Below are 17,220 nucleotides of genomic sequence, written 5' to 3' on the forward strand. Positions count from 1 at the left end.
CAAATGAGGTAAGAGAGGCTGGGAAAGTTTAAGTGATTTCCTGAGGGACATAAAACCATTTAGGTGTCTGTGACAGACCATTATTCTGAGACTGGCTCTCTATCCACTCACTCTACCTTGGTTGCATCTCATTATTTTTATCTAGGGTCCACACCCTCCTCCTCCCCCAAAAGTTAGTGCCAAATAGGCTAATGGAGAAGTCTCTGAGTACAGAGTTATTATTTTGGAGAAATTTTGCCCCTGAGTAGAAAGGACTATTTCTTTTTTCCCTGCCTCTAAGGGCTTCTGAAAGGATTCTGGACTTGTTCCTGTACTCTGTGCTTTGAGATCCTATAAGAAGTGATGATTCTTTCCCAGGAAGCATGCCAAGGAAGCTAACCAATGTCTTTGTTATTTCCTGTTAGTGGTGTTCCTTCTTAAGTTGTTTTACATTTAGCAGCCACATGGGACATTCTTCATCAAATAACAAAGAAAAGGGGGAGGGAAGTAGAAGGAAAGCAGAAAGGTGTCTCTAGAAGGAGAGGGAAGGATAATAAAACTGAGTGCTTGGTTCTGGCATAATAGGCATTTCTTGCCCAAGGTCATGAATAGGTTACCTTTTTTCCATATCATATTTTTCAGGATTATTTGGGAGTTCTCAAAATCTTGAGTTTCAGAATCTCATTGCTTCCTTAAAAAGCGCTGGGCACCCCAAATAGTTTATACTTATGTGAGGTATCTCTATCAATATTTACCATATTAGGAATTCAGCTATTCAATTTTTATTCTTTTTTGATTTAGGGAATAAAAGCATATAAAAAAATAAAACATATTGTTACATGAAACTACACATCTACTACATATAGCTTGCTTTCAAATATACAATACAATTGTCATGTGTTTTTTCTTCTCCCCATGACTACCATTGGACACAAATACAGATACATACATGTAAAATTGTTCCATATATATTTCTACTTATCAGTTCTTTCTCTGGATGTAGATAGCATCCTTTTTCATTTGTCTTTATAATTAATTTGGATATTTATAATAGATAAAATAAATTATTTGTTCAAAGACACACTTAAAACAATATTGCTATTACTATATACAATGTTCTCTTGGTTAGGCTCCTTTTGCTTTTTATTTTGTACAAATCCATCCTGTCAATTTACCTTCAGAATATTTCTTGTATGTCCTCTGAAACTTCTGTCACCATTTTATGTGCACATGTGCTGAGACTATTGCAATGGCCTTTTGGTTGATCTTCCTCCCTCAAGTCTATCCCCACTCAAGTCCATTCCTCATTAAGCCCCTGTATTTTTCCTAAAGTCAGGATCAGACCATGCCATCCCCCTATTCATTAAAAGCAAATGGTTCCCTATCACCTCCAGAATCAAATGTAAAATCCCACCATTTAAAGATCTCTTCATTTCACTTGTTCATCCTTCTTAAGTCTTACTCATCCCCTCTGCCAACCCACACATATATTATAAAGTCAAATTACACTGGCTTTCTTTATGTTTCTCAAACAAGGAAGTCTATCTTGTGACTATGGACATTTCCACTGACTGGATCCCATGATTATAGTACTTCCCTTTCTTATTTGCCCTTTCTTGTTTCCCTAGTTTTCTTCAAGTCACAGGAAAAAAATCCCATAGTCTTCTAGAAGTCCTGACCTTAATTCTAGTACCTTGTTGATTATTTTAAATGTGTTCTGTTCATAACTCATTTGTACATTGCTTTGATGTTCATACAATTATGTCTAACCCTTCAATGACCCCCTTGGAGTTTTCTTGGCAAAAGATACTGGAATAGTTCCCCGTTTGCCCCGTCAGATGAGGAAACTGATGCAATTAGGGTTGTGTTGTGTACCCAGCTGAATAGAACCTGAACATGTCTTATAGCTTAACTCTTGATAATGATATTCTGAATCTAGGTGAAATAACACTAATGAGATAAGAGTCTATTCAGCTATAGCCAACAATCATTTATTAAACCCCTACTATCTTCAGGACATTGTGTTAAGTACTGGAGATCTAAAAACAAAAGAAGAGTCCCTCTGACTTCAGAAAGTTTATATTTCCCCTGACAACAAACAGAGTGGAAAAGTGAAGGACTAGGGACATAGGAATAGGAGCATCTGGGGAAGGGGGGGGGGGCTTTTCCCTTGGACAGAGGAGTCAGGTCAGTGCTCATCTTTTAGCTTGAGTTTGGACATCTTCAACCTTTTTACTTCCCCCAAAGAGTCTAGTTTGAATAGTTTTCCTTACTCATTCAAAGGTCTCACAACGTTTTTTTTTTTGTCTTCTGGGATAACCTTCCCATTTCCAATTAACACTGGTCATCATTAAAGTAATTAAAGTTAATCATAAGACCTCTTCCTCTGGGAATTCCTTCCACCAGTTGAAATCACAATCTACCCTTGATTAAGTGGCAAAATCCTAGTGAGTGCCCTGAAGTTAATCTTGTATTCTACTGGAAGGAAATAAATAATACACAAATAAAAAGTATATACAAAATAAATGAGGGAATGAGTAAAAAATATTTATTAGATGTTTACTATATGCCAAACACTAATCAAAAGGTGTGCAAACAGAATATTGAGAAGTCCCTCCTCTCAAAACAACTCCCATTTAATTGGGGGAGACAATACACATTGGAGAATTCAGTTGTGAGAAGGATTCAAAAGTCTATTGATCCTTAGGGAGCAATGGGCAAAAAAGGGTAATAGTGCCTGGGGCTTTGGTGATGTTCTGACAAAACAGAAGATAAGACCCAGGGATTTTCCATCTTACCAGAAAGATTATAGTTGGTGATCCCATTCTCATTCCAGGGATCCCTAGATTCCTCCCACTCATATTTTCACAGTTGATGGAAAAAGGAAAATGAGGTTAAGAGTCAGATAGGCAAAGATGATTGAGTTCCTTCCCATGGGGATGGGGATGATTCTTAGTTTTAAATTAGGAAGATTAGAAAGTTAAGAGGAAAAAAAAATTAAAAAAAAATAAAATAAAAATAAAAAAAACCTAAAAAAAAAAAAGAAAGTTAAGAGGAAAGGTTCCCTACAATGCCTGCTCCTCCTGGGGTATCTGATGGCCAATGAAATGTAGCCCTAAGATAGAGCAAAGTAAATATACAAAGCTATATTCTATATGTGTGCAAAAAAGGGGTGGGGGAAGGATCAACTAGATAAATCAGGAAAGACTTTCTCTACGAAATGGTCCCTGAGATGAACTTGAGGAAAGTTAGCTCTAGACTCTATCTATTCAGCCACCCAGCCTGCACTTGGAAGTAATTCAAGGGCAATACTAACTAATTTCCATAAAGATTCCTTTCCTTGTCCTTGTGATCACCCAGGGAAGTTTCCACAGGAAGTATCATTGCCCTCTTTAAAGATGATGAAAGATAGACTCAGAAGGCTGTAGTGACCTATTCAGCTTTCACATAGTGTCAGAGTAGCAATTCACTTTCTACATTTCTTTTGATTCCAGGTCCTGGTCTCTTTCCATTATATCACTCAGTTTTCTAATATCAAAAATTGACAGTCAACAAATACTCATTGTTTTCCAGGGACTAAACTAAAAGTACTAGGAATAAAAGAAAGGGGAAAGAATATTCCCTGTTCTCAAAAAATTAACTTTCAAATGAGAGAGACAACATGAAAATACTTAACTATATACAATATTCATGCAGAGTAGATGAACAGGAAAACACAGAAAAAGAAATTATATTTGTATCACAAATTATTTTACTTTTATTATTTACATCTTTGTCACTGGTAAACTTTGGACTTTGCTAAGAGACCAGCTAGAGACTAGACATACATAGATCCATTAAATTGGATCTTTTTATGATCTAAGACTGAGGGAAGTATTGATTTAATTTAGACTCTATTTCCCTACTTGTAATTGACATCTGTAAAAGGGACTACCTCCATATATGTAAACGCCTTTCATAAATGAAGACCACTACGTATAATCAAATAATTTGCAATATAGAGCTTATGACTTCATAAGTAGGGGAATTTCAAGGATGTAAAAACTCTGCACTATGGGAAGTTAACAATCTCACTGTTACTGAAAGTCAGAGAATTGACTTTGTCACCGGGAAGTTAAGTGATGTGCCAATTGTCCCAGAATTCATTTGGTTCAGATGCAAGACTTGAGCCCCTCACTCAAAAGCTGACCTTCTGTCTACTACCCCTGGCTACAATGACCTCAAAGCAGAGGCTTTATCCACCTGGGCAGACATAGATGCCTCTCTGAACTTTAAGCCAAATGATCTAAAACCAATCAAACTTTCCATTTGAAGGGAGTAAAATGCTGTTTAAGAAGGTGCCAGGACAGGCTCAAGTTGTTAGATGTACTTTCTTTCACTTCAATTGATCTGAGACATTCTTTGTAATTTTTTTTTTCTTATCTCTTTTGGAAACTGGTCATCTTCCAAAGAACCTCAAATGAAAGGCAGAAGGATTTGTGGCACAAAGAACTAGGAGACTTTGCTTTGGATTCTGCATTTTCAAAGGTACAGGTTGTTATCAGGGCTGCTGCTATTCAAAGTGAGGACGTCAAAAGAACCCTAGTTTCCCAGGAAGTTGTGATCCCCACCCTGATAGTGATGTGTCCCATGGCCTGAGGCCTGATGTTTCACTGCACAGACTTTCAATTCTTTTTCATCTCTGAGAAAGGAGATGAAAATACTGAGCCTCAAAGCTATTTAGCAGGAATGAAATAAAAGCGACAAAACCTTTGGAAAACGCTGAAGTGTTAAGTGTTTCTTTTTGGCACTCTTAAGATGTGGTATGATTTTTCCATTTCAGTGAAAATTGATATTCAGGCCTACTATACTCCACCTTTGACCTAATCATCTGCTGTTTAACACTTTTTATAAATCATTATCCTTACAAGGAAAATATACAAAATTGTAGATTCTCAGAATTACAGCTTAGAAGTCTTAATGATCATATAGATTTAGATACAACCACAAATTACAACCAAAAAATTCCTATGTCAACATATCAAAAAAGGATCATTTGTCTTTGCTTGAAGTCTACCAGTGGGGGTGCAGGAGAAACCCATCACATCTCAACATATTTCCATTACACTTTGGGTCAATTCCAATTCTTGGGAAGTTATTCCTTACATCAATCCCTAGTTTGCTTCTTTGAAACTTCTACCTGTTCCTCCTCATTTCATTTTCTGAGGATAAACAAAATCAATGAATCAATTAATCATGTATTGTTGATTATGTATTTACTATGCAAAAGGCAGAATAGGCCTAATTCTATTTCCACATCACTGCCCACCAAATATTTCAAGACAGTTTTCAAATTTCCTAAAAACAAAAGAAAGTTAAGAGGAAAGGTTCCCTACAATGCCTGCTCCTCCTGGGGTATCCTGGGGTAGTAATGAAATTCAGCTCACAGAAATGAAGTGATTTGTCCAAGAACACTAGAAGTAAGAAAATGAGACATAGTATTTGAAACAAGATTGTCTGCTTCCAGAATTGGTGTACTTTATCCTATACATTTCTACCTTCTGTGAGACCCTACAATGAAAATAAGGTATCCCTAGGGAGTTCCGGAATGCTTATCATAGAAACAGCACAAACTATGCATAATAGAAACATAATCTAAAATCAGCACCCTGGCCAGTTCCTTTAGGCCTAGGGTCTCAGAAAAGTACTTGGGTTATACATATAGCTGCTTTTCTAGGCATGCACCAGTAGAGAATTGTTTTTTAATCTCCTCTCCTCCCTTTTGCTCCTACAACCCCATGAAGAAATGTTGAGAGTGTGTACGTCTGATGCTTTGGCAACCTACTCCCTTAATATAGAGAGCATCAGACTCAGAGTAGTACTAAAATAGGTAATATTTATGTAACACATGTATATACTAGGCTCTGCTAAGCAAATTCATACTCATTATCTCTTGTAATCCTCAAAGGGACTTGGAGAAGTGCATTGTCATTATTCTAATTTTATACGTGCTGAAAATGAGGCAAGCAGATCAATGACTTGCATAGGATCACACAGCTAGGATCTGAGGTTGGATATGAACTCAGATCTTCCTAATTTGAGACTCAGAATTCTATCCACTGCACCCCCCCAGCTACCCTCCCTGATTATGTATGTGTGATTAGTTTGGGATACCTTAAATGCAGTGCAACTATATGAGAGACTGGGTACTCAAATACAAAGCAAACAAAAACCAACCAAACAAAAATCTCTGGACTTGGTGAAGATGAGGATTCAGCTTTCCTATCTGACACTCACCAGACATGCAACCATGGGCAAGCCGATTAACTTTTCTCCATCTCATTTTCCTTAGTAGAAAAACTGAGGCAATATCTATAACACATAGTTGTTGTGAGAAACAAATGAACCGCTATATTCATAATATCCTTCAGTCCTTTAAATGGTTTTATAAGTCAGGTTTTTATTGTCCTTTATACAGATTCCAGCTTTGATTCTAAGCTATGAGAAATTTTCTGAGAAATCAGCGAAGCAGCAATTATTCAGTACTCATGATGTGCCAGACACTTTACTAAGCCCTGGGGATATGGAAGAAGGCAAAAGGAACAAGTCTCAGCCCACAAGGAGCTCATATTCTAATGGAGGGTACAATAGGCAAACAGCCATTTAGGTACAAAATGGCAAGAAGAATGGAGTTGAAATCAGAGGAAAGGCTAACTCTTGGTAATGGATGGTGAGTATGTAAGGACAAGACTTGTCTTGCAGAGACACAGAAAAACCATCAGACAGAAATATCAGCTGTAGAATGCAATTATCTAGAGGCCGTGGAATGTTTTCTTGTTTTATGTTTTCAGTAACCTAGCAAAGATCTTAATACATAGTACGGACTTAATAAAAACTGACTGAATTGATATTAATTGAATCTTTATTAATTGACAAGTCAAAGTTACAAATGGAGATTAGCAAGGAAAGCTGGCTTAAAATTGTTCCTCTCTAAATGATACCCAAAGTTGCTTGCTGTAATTACGTTACATCTAGGAATATTAAGACAAAAATAAGAAGCTTACATTCTATTTTATGACGTTCCAAATCTTATAAATACAATAATGATCATCATTCTAATGTCCCTGTTCCTAAGATATTTATTTCTATACTGAGCATTAGAGTATATTTGTTTTTCCCCCTTGGACATTTCCCTAGATTACTTTCTTACTTCCTTTTTATATCGATTTTAAGAAATAACACAGGATACTTAGCTAGAATAGTGTTCCCTATCAATATACTGCAAATGAAATGGAAAAAATTTCAAAAGTCACTGATGCTGCATAGTAAATATAGCCATACCAAAGTACATAATTTTGGGGGGATATTTTGGTGCTTCAAAAATATTTATTTGGGGTTCTGTCTGTAATCTTATTATTATAGTGAACTTTCACAGAAGAAACTTATTCCAGAAACATAGATAAGTAGCTCATCTACAATTTATAATGATACATGCCCAAAGAAGGTCATGTAACAGATTTAGAAGTGGACTTAAACCTAGGTATTCCTGACTCCAAGGTCTTTTATCTACTCTATACTATACTGTTGTATATATAATAATTATAATTATTATCATTATAATTATATATATTGCAATAAGACAAGATGATCTAGTTGATAGAATATTGAACATATAATCAGGAAAATCTGATTTTAAATCCTACTTCATATTTTTATTAGTTGTTTGATTCTCAGCAAGTAACTTAAACTCTACCTGCCTCAGTTTCCTCTTCCATAGAAAAGGGAATAATGATTATACTTACCTCTCAGGGTTCTTGTGAGCATAAAGGAGATGAATTGCAAAGTGTTTTGTAAACCTTCGACAATTATGCAAATGCTATGCTCTCTGAAAAGACTGTGGTTATGTGGGATAGAAAAAAATCACCTGTCCCTTTAAAAAGATGATGAAAAGAATAGTGAGCTTAGGTCCTTACTTTAGATCTCCTGTGAATTATTTCCAATTTTGATCAAATCTAATCTGTATAGTAAGGGAGTTTGTCTGGGTTGTGCTTGAGATCCTATACAGTTGTTATATGTTTTTTCCTGGTGCCTTTATGAATTCTATTGGACTATTCAGATATTACTTTCAAAATATTCAAAATCCTTCTGTTTCAGTTCTCTCTCACTTATTTTGTTTTCAGATAATGTAAAAATGTTTGTCTTCAACAGTTATGTTCTCTTGGGATTCCAAAGCTTCTACATGAAAAGTACTGTTCACAGCAAGGAGTTTTAGATACAAGAAGTTATTTCAGAAGCTGGAAGGGTTTTTTTGGGTCAGGTTCTATGCCCAATACCCCAACACTCCAGAGCTATTCTTGGGCTTTCTCTTTGTCCCTTTAGGGGCTAGCTTTCTGGCTGAGTGAAGCCAATTTACTTACTTTCTTTGGAAGCTATTGTGTTTAAATTCATTGATGCTTTGAAGCATCCCTCCTTTCACTGGTATAAGAGGCCTCTTCACTAATGCTGATCACAACCTATCCATACTTTCAAAATCATTGGATTCTGTTCCAGGCTTTTCTAATTCTCCAAGGCAGAAACACTCAAAATGAAGGCAGACTTCTTCATTTTCTTAAATTTCCTTGCATTTATTTTTATTTGTTCCTTTGCAGTTCAGTATTTTTTAAATTTTATTGATTTTTATTCTCACTATATAAAAACCATGATAACCATATACACAGCAGAATGCAAAAGTGCATTGATTATGAAACTGTGAAATGATTTGAAAATTCTTTATTTTTAATATATATATTCATACATGTAAAGAATATTAGGTATATGTAATTATATATCATATAATACATATTTTATGATATATGTAATGATATACTGTGATTCTCCAACACTCCATCATAAGAAATAGTAAGATCTAGCCCCTTATTCTTTTCTATGCAAGTATATTCCTTATTTTTCTTTTATTAAAGCATAGAATAGATGCATCCCCAAGTCCTCCCTCTGCTTCCCCACCAGCACCTTTTTTAAACTCCTCAAGAACTTTAGAAGACATTAAGCTTATAAAGGGATACCGATCTATTTTCATCTCTGGGTTCCACCCCTACTTGCTCAGCTTCCTGCACTATGTCTTAGAAAATTCCATCTCTTGGAAGTTTTCTGCAGATCTGCACATCCTTCCTCTAATTTGTAGGCATCAGCACCTCCATTTTAAGGAAAGCAGCCAGGTTGTCCTTCCTTCCTTCTCTTCTGAATTTACTTCTATTTCTCTGAACATTATCACTTTGACCTTGTCTGTAAGAATACCTTTTCTCTCCATGTAAATAAGCTCCCTTTTACATGTTTTTCTTCATTAAAATTTAATATTCTTGAGGGCAAAGATTTCCTTTATTTGGTTTGTATTTGTATTTTCAGAATTTAGTATAGTACTTGTACAAAGTAAATACTAAATATATGCTTCCTAACCTAATTTATTTAGTTAGTTATTTTATTTTATTTTGCAAGGCAATGGGGTTAAGTGGCTTGCCCAAGGACACACAGCTAGGTCATTATTAAGTGTCTGAGGCTAGACTTGAACTCAGGTACTCTTAACTCCAGGGCCGGTGCTCTATCCATTGCACCACCTAGCTGCCCCCCAACCTAATTTAACTTGATTATATCTATTAGAATGTTAGTCCTACATCACCACATGGTCTTTTTCTTTTTCAAATAAATTTACATTCTAAAGTTCTCTTGACTTTTGTATTTATATTTTTAAGTTGCTGTTCAACAATTTTTCATCAGAAATATCTTAAATTCCTTTCATGTAGTATTAGTATAACAGGTTACATTATTTAAGTTTAAGGGCCTAAAATATTTTGGAATATTTTCTTCCAAGATTTCTTCCCCTATATAATTGAAGTTGAGAAATATTGTGTGATTTTGACTGTGATTCCTTGTGACTTGTCACTGTTTACATGCAGCATTTTTCTTCACTGCCTTGGGACCTAGAGATTATAACTATGACTTTTATTTGGAAGTTTATTTCAGTAAGTGTTTGGTGGATTCTTTCCTTCTTGATATTGCTTTTTTGTTCTGTAGTTCTAAATTGCTTTAATTTATGTTTTCTTATTATATAGTTTCCAGGTTTCCAAAAAAATTTATCACAGTTTTCAGAGAATACAACTCTTAAAATATCTCTTTTTAATCTTTTAAAATCCTCACCTTGATCTTTTTGTTGGTATTTTTGATTATATATTTACATTTTGTTTTATATTTTAAGTATTTTGATTTTGTTCTAATATTTCTTGATGACTTATGAAATTGCTCTGTTTGGTGTTCTCTTCAGCTTCAGCGTCAGGTAAGCTTTATCACTATCTATTCAAAGATGTTTATTCTCATTTCCATTATATATTCTAGAGGTTTTGGTTTTTTCTAGTCTCTTGTTTCACTTTTTCTAAGTATCCTTATATTCCTTGTGCAAAAAATCTATTTTCCTTTGAATTTCTCTTGGAACTGGTTTCAGAGTTATGGTCTCTTAAAACTAAACTTTGGGAAAGATTTGGAACAATGATTATTGAGTGTTAGCTGATGTCTTTTTTTAAAATTTACTTATCTTTACTGGAATTTAAATTTACTTGCTTTGTTTTTGAATAGAGCGTTTGGGCCAGACTCTTTTCCATTTTGCCCTTTTGGCTGGGGCAGTTGATCCTGCCCTGACTTTCCTGATAATCTTAGGTTGAACTCTGCCTCCCATGGTAACACTTCCTTGAATTTTGAAGTTAATAATACTTGATCTTAAGGACTTTGACATCTCAATTAAAAGTGCTAAGGACTGTGTAATCCTGAAGACTTAGGCAATTCTAGGAAGAATCCTACCATGTTGTGCTGGTCTGTCACTACTAATATTGTCCAATAAATCTCCTCTGTTTCTGATTATCCTGGATCTTTCTTAGGAGATTTCTTACATCAAACTCTCATAGACTACATATGTAGCTTTCCAATTTATGGTTGCATTGGGACACTACCATTTTAAATATTTATGATATTAGCCTTATTGGAATCATTCTTGTCCTATTTCCCTCAGGTTTCTGATTTTTTTTTTTTAGTCTTAGGAAATAGGAAGACATTTAACGAGATTTTTCATTTTTTATTTATTTTTTTATTGAATCCAGTTCAGATTTTAGATTTTTAATGTTGGATTAGAGGTTTTCTTCACTAAGGAAGTTTCTTAGCTAGGTTACCTGGAGGTTACTAAAAGGGAAGATTCAGTCATACTGGATAAAGAGTTAACCTTGGAATTGGGAAGACTTGAGTTCAAATTGCACCTATTATGCAAATGACTTGTGATTCTAGGCAAATCCTTTAGTTATTGATGCCCTTGACAATTCTATAGAACTAAAAGTTGCAGAAGGTTAGTTAAATAGTGGAGATAGAGCCTGAACCAGGAGTCAAGCAGACCTGAGTTCAAATTTAACCTCAGATACGTATCAGCTCTTTGACCTTGGGAAAGTCATTTAACCTTGATTGCCTCATTTCTTCATCTGTCAAATGAATCGGAGAAGGAAATGGTAAACAATTTCAGTAGTTTTTCCAAGAATATTCCCAATTGAATGACTAGAAAAACCAGACAACAGGAAGATAAGTTGGAGAACATTTGCTGATCTAATTTGGTAGAGGGAAATTATTTGCTAGCAGTTACCAATGCTAATGAAATTTTAAATATATTCTAAAACTAGTGTAGCATAAAAACAGTGAGACATAATGGATAGATTACTGCTTATAGCAGGAAGAACTGGATTCCTATACCTGACACTTACCAGCTGTATTAAACCAGAAATAATATATAACCTCTTCATGTTTCAGAGAACTACCTATTTATTAATAAATCATAGATGAAGTAAAATTTGTTTACATTGAAAGAGTTCCATACTGTACTCTACTTTCTGTCTTTTGTTTCCCATTTTTCCTACAGTTTTTACCATGTTAAATGAAGGGCAAAATATATAGGGTTATTATAAGGTTGGAAACATAATGAATCCAGGCCTGTGGGTTTCTTTTAGCATCAAATTTCACAGGCACCACTATTGCTATCTACTCCAAATCAATTTTATAAGATTCTCCATTGTTAAGAATGAAGCAAACAAGAAGGGGACTAAGGGAAATAAGACAAAGGGAAACTGATTTTCATGATTTTATTCCTGAATAATCATTTATATGACATCAAATTGAACTAAAATAAAGTGAAGTGAATCATAAAGTGAGACATCCAGATACCTGAGTACTGGTTACACTAATTAGAGGTTCATTTACACATAAAGAAGCATTAACAGAATAGGGGACAAAACTGTTGAAAGTGAAAATGTGTATTTATGTGGGGGATGGTTGATGAGGGCAGAACAATGGACCACAGAGGATGATGAATAAAATGATCTCTATTTTTCTTTCCTTTCCCCTTTTGGTACTTTCTTTAAAAAAAAAAAGATTTTTTTTTCCACTTTCTTTTCTTGCTCTTTCTCCCAAACTCTTTCCCTATCCTTTAGGCATTTCTCTGATTTTCCATAATGCCTAAGCTAAAAAAAATCACTCTTTATATTGAATGTGGAGGCTAAGTATAGAGCATGACCTGACTATAATCAAAAAGTCTACATTAAATGCTACTGTCAAAGTCACATGGTTTCCCAAAGGCTAAATGGTCTGACCTGAGAGTAGATCTGTATACGATACCAATAACACAAATGTAGCTGGTATTCCCTTGAGTACCTGAATGCCACCCTGTCTTCCTCTAAAGGGCTGGCATCTGAAATAAGCCTTGAAGGAGACATATTTAAACAGCTCGAGATGATCAAAGTCCACTAGTTTCCTTGGGTTAAAGCATTAGTGAATGAAGGAGAGGAGAGTGAAATGAGATTGCAAAGAAAATGGATCACAAATGGGTGTGATTGGAGGCTGATATCTTATTACATGGAGAACAGAGAACTGATGTGAAGCAGCGTGAACCAAAAGGTATGCTTCATGCAGTTTAATAAAGATATAAAATCATGGATTCCATTAAGCCTTTGAGCATTATATTTCCAGGATAAAACACAAATTTTGCAAATGTGTATACCTTTTTCAAAAGAGGTATGGACATAGAATTACTGAGAGGTAGAACATCAAAAAAAAATCAAAGATCTGTCTTTCTGGCCTACTAATAATAATACTAGTATTTTTTTTTTAATTTTCAGGGAACCAAGTTATGTGTCTATGAATTACTCTAACTTATAAGGAGAAGGAAACTGGTGATCACAACAAAAAGACAAAGATGGGAAGTCAGAAGCTTTAAGTTATGATCAGCCACAGAATCATGCAAAAAGTAAGTCAATATCATTATTATTTCTTTAGCCCCAATTTACCCTTATATAAGACTAGAAGATAGGGGCGGCTAGGTGGCTCAGTGGATAGAGCACCAGCCCTGGAGTCAGGAGTACCTGAGTTCAAATCCAGCCTCAGACACATAATAATTACCTAGCTGTGTGGCCTTGGGTAAGCCACTTAACCCCATTTGCCTTGCAAAAAAACTTAAAAAAAAAAGACTAGATAGAATAAGATTATATCTAAAGTCACTTCTGACTCAAATTCTTTTCATTTAATGATCTCAGAACCATCATTAGGGGTTAGAGAGTCAAAACTAGGTTACAAGATTAAATCATTCAAATAGGAAAAGGGTTCACCTCATTATGGCAGGTAGTATTTCCATTTGATCATTGAATCTTCAATGATTATCTATAAAGTTCTGAAAGAAAATTTTTTATTAATTCAAGAAATCCATAAGGATTTCAAAACAAATAAAAATCAGTAATATCAATGTAAGGAAAAAAGAGATTTCATGAACAATTATTTTCCCACAGTTCAGGAAGGAACCAAATGTAAAGAGATCACTGTATTATTACTGTATAAAAGGATACTATCACAAAAGTTAAAGGGACAGGAGATTAAGAGGTGTTAATATGTAAGCAAGTTGTGAACACCAAGTACCCATTGCTAAATTATGCATTCTCTCAGGTAAAAAAAATAGAAAGACTACTTACAATTCATTGTCAAAAGACTTACCAACAACATGATAACCTTTCAAAAATATATTTTACAGGGAGGCTAGGTGGCACAGTGGATAGAGCACTGGCCCTGGAGTCAGGAGTACCTGAGTTCAAATCTCACCACTTAACCCCATTGCCTTGCAAAAACTAAATATATATACATATGTACATATATATGTGTGTATATATATATATATATATATATATATATATATGTGTGTGTGTGTGTGTGTGTGTGTGTGTATGTATATATAGCTAAGTTCTAGTTTAGAGGTAGCTAGCAGTAACTGTCCATGCCGAAGAATGGGAAGGGATATCCATGGCAAAACTATTTGGCCAGTAGAACATATCACATCTACTAAAGAAAAAGCTCCAGATAATCATAGCACAGAGAGGCAATTAAGTGGAATCATTTCAGGCAGAAAACAAGTTACAAGAAAAAAGGGCCTTTGGAAGAATTGGGGGGGGGGGGGAGTCATTTATGGATGAAAGAGAACTTACTCTGACAATTGAGCCTTGAACTGGGAAAAGCAATAGACCCTGGGGACAAAACTAAGCAACTCACTTAACATAGATATGAAATCCAGGTGAAGTACTATGAAGACACTACAAGGAGGGGAGAAGCATCCATTAGTACTGGAGTCCTGACTTGCTTTTGCCCCATCTTCCCTTTCTGTGAACTTCACTGCCATTGAACCCTTAGTTCATGAAAATGCTTCCCATGGCACTTTGTATTGGTTACTGGAATTTTTGCTATAATACCTTAATAAATACTAATGCCTACAGCTAATTGTGCCTACTGGTAGATTATAATGGCAAAACTCACTGATTTGAGCTAGTGAACTAAAATTTTATCAGTAGAGACTACCCCCTTGGAAAATAACTCTGTGATATGAGTACAAGTTGGGGGGTACAGCCAAGAAGGTTACATCAGCACTCTCAAAAAGAAATCAGCTGGTCTTTGATTGGAAAACGATGTTGACAAAAATCTTTCTTTTAAATACAAAGCAAATCCCTCAAAACCAAAGAAATACAAGTCAATGTTCCAGTCACAGATGCAAAGACTAAGCTTCTCAAAATATTTAAAAGAAGATGTCATATTTATAAGAGGGACTTGGAATGCTAAAGTAGCAAGAAAAAGAAAACCGGAGTTACAGGTAAATTTGACCTTGGTGGCAAAATGAAGCAGAGCAAAGAAATAGAAATAGAAATTACCAGATGATCTATAGCAAAATAAGTTTTATTATATACTTTGAAACCAGAGATAGAAAAGCTTTGAAATTTAACATCAAAAAAGTTACAAGGCCTTGGAGTTGACTTTAACTTGGATCATGAGCTTCTTATTGCAAAATGTAGAGTCAATTCAAAGAAAAATAGGGAAAACAATCAGTCTATATTGATAAACTAAATAAAAACCCTTAGAAATAAATATGAAGGAGAAATCATAAATAGAATTAAGGAATTAGTTTTGGTTAAAAAAAGTTGGAAGAACTATGGACAGATTTTTAATATTGTAGAGGAGGCAGTTAGAAAAACAAACCCAGGGGCAGCTGGGTGGCACAGTGGATAGAGCACTGACCCTGGAGTCAGGAGGGTCTGAGTTCAAATCTGACCTCAGACATTTAATAATTACCTAGCTGTGTGACCTTGGGCAAGTTACTTAGCCCCATTGTCTTGCCAAAACCAAAAAAAGTAAAAAAGAAAAGAAAAAAGAAAAGAAAACAATCCCAAAAGATACAAGAATAAAGAGAGTAAAATGACTGTCTGAGTGAAAGATACAGTAGAAATATAAAGATATACTCAAATGAATAAAAGATTCTAGAGAATAGTAAAGAGAGAGAATGTCTTCTTATAGGAGTAATACCAAGAAATATAACAAAATAGAATGGGAAAGAAAAGAGATCTCAAAATATTAAGAGAATGGTGATGAGAAGATAAGAGATATGAAAGAAATGTTTCATGAAAAAAATTGAGCATGATAAAATGCAAAAATAGTAGGAATTTTACAGAAGTAGAAGAGATTAAGAAGAGGTATCAAGAATATATAGAAGACGTATAAAAAAGATCTTGACATCACTAATGACTATGGTGATTTGTTACTGGCCTAGAGAGATACACTCTAGAAAATAAAGTCAAGTGGGACATAGGAAAGCAGTGCTAACATTAAGGTCAGTGGAGGTGAATGGAATCCAGTTGAGCTTTTAAAAATCCTAAAAGAAGTGTTATCCTCAATATGCTAGCAAATTTGAAAAATTCAAGAGTGGTCACTGAGATAGAAAAGATCTGTCAAGTCCCAATCCTAAAGAAGGGCAATGCCAACGAATGTTCAAACATTTGCACTCAATTGACATTCCAACAGGATAATACTTAAGATTTAGCAAGAAAGCCTTCACCAATATGCAAACCAAGAATGAACAGAGTGCAGGCTAATTTTCAAAGAGGCAGAAGAACTAGAGGGCAAATTTCCAGCAATGGCCTGATTACTAAAATCAAGGTGGCTCTAGGGAAAAAAAAAAAAAACCTACTTCTGCTTCATTGACTACACTAATACCTTTGTGTGTATCACCACAAAATGTGACAAGTCCTCAAAGATTTGGAAGTACCAGATCATCTTATTTGTGTCCTGAAGGATGTGTATGTGGACAACAAGCCAACTTTAGAATTAAACATGAAATACTGATTGGTTTCAGATTGAGAAAGGAATATAATAAGGCTCTGTATTGTCATCTTATTTATTAAAGGTGTGTGCAGTATGCATTCTGTAAAATTCCAGGCTACATGAATTAAAAACCTAAATTAAGGTTGCTAATTTAACAATCCCAGATCTGCAGACAATACCCCTCTAATGGCAGAAAATAAGAAGAGTTAAGAAGTCTCTTGATAATGGTGAAAGAGGAGGGTGTAAAAGTTAGTTAGAAATTTAACATCAAAAAAAAGTTAAGATTTGGCAATTTGGTTCATCACTTCTTGGGAAACAGAAGAAGAAAAAAAAAAATGGAAGTAGTCTGAGGTTTTTATTTCGTTGACCCAAAAAAAATTGCAGATGTTGACTATAGTCATGGAATTAAAAGATGTTTGCTTTATGGAAGGAAATCTTTGGTAAATCTGGAGGTAGAGATATCACCTTACCAACAAAGGTCAGTAGAGCCAAACCTATGGTTTTTCCAGTAATAATAAATGAACTATGTGAAAAGCTGACTGTTGTAAACTTGATGTTTAG

The 17,220-nt window shown here is 34.9% G+C and overlaps 1 protein-coding gene across 1 annotated transcript in view; it reads left to right on the forward strand.

Annotated features, from left to right (window-relative positions):
* Window positions 1-4,427: 4,427 nt before the first annotated feature.
* The window catches only part of CTNNA2 (catenin alpha 2), a 1,546,517-nt gene continuing 1,533,724 nt past the window's right edge, over window positions 4,428-17,220 (forward strand). The window contains exons 1-3 of the mRNA XM_074196107.1: window positions 4,428-4,506; window positions 6,437-6,688; window positions 13,152-13,279. The gene's annotated coding sequence lies outside the window, so the exon portion shown is untranslated. The remainder of the gene's footprint in view (window positions 4,507-6,436; window positions 6,689-13,151; window positions 13,280-17,220) is intronic.

This window comes from Macrotis lagotis, chromosome 1 (assembly GCF_037893015.1).
Source record: "Macrotis lagotis isolate mMagLag1 chromosome 1, bilby.v1.9.chrom.fasta, whole genome shotgun sequence".
Classification (NCBI taxonomy): Eukaryota; Metazoa; Chordata; class Mammalia; order Peramelemorphia; family Peramelidae; genus Macrotis; species Macrotis lagotis.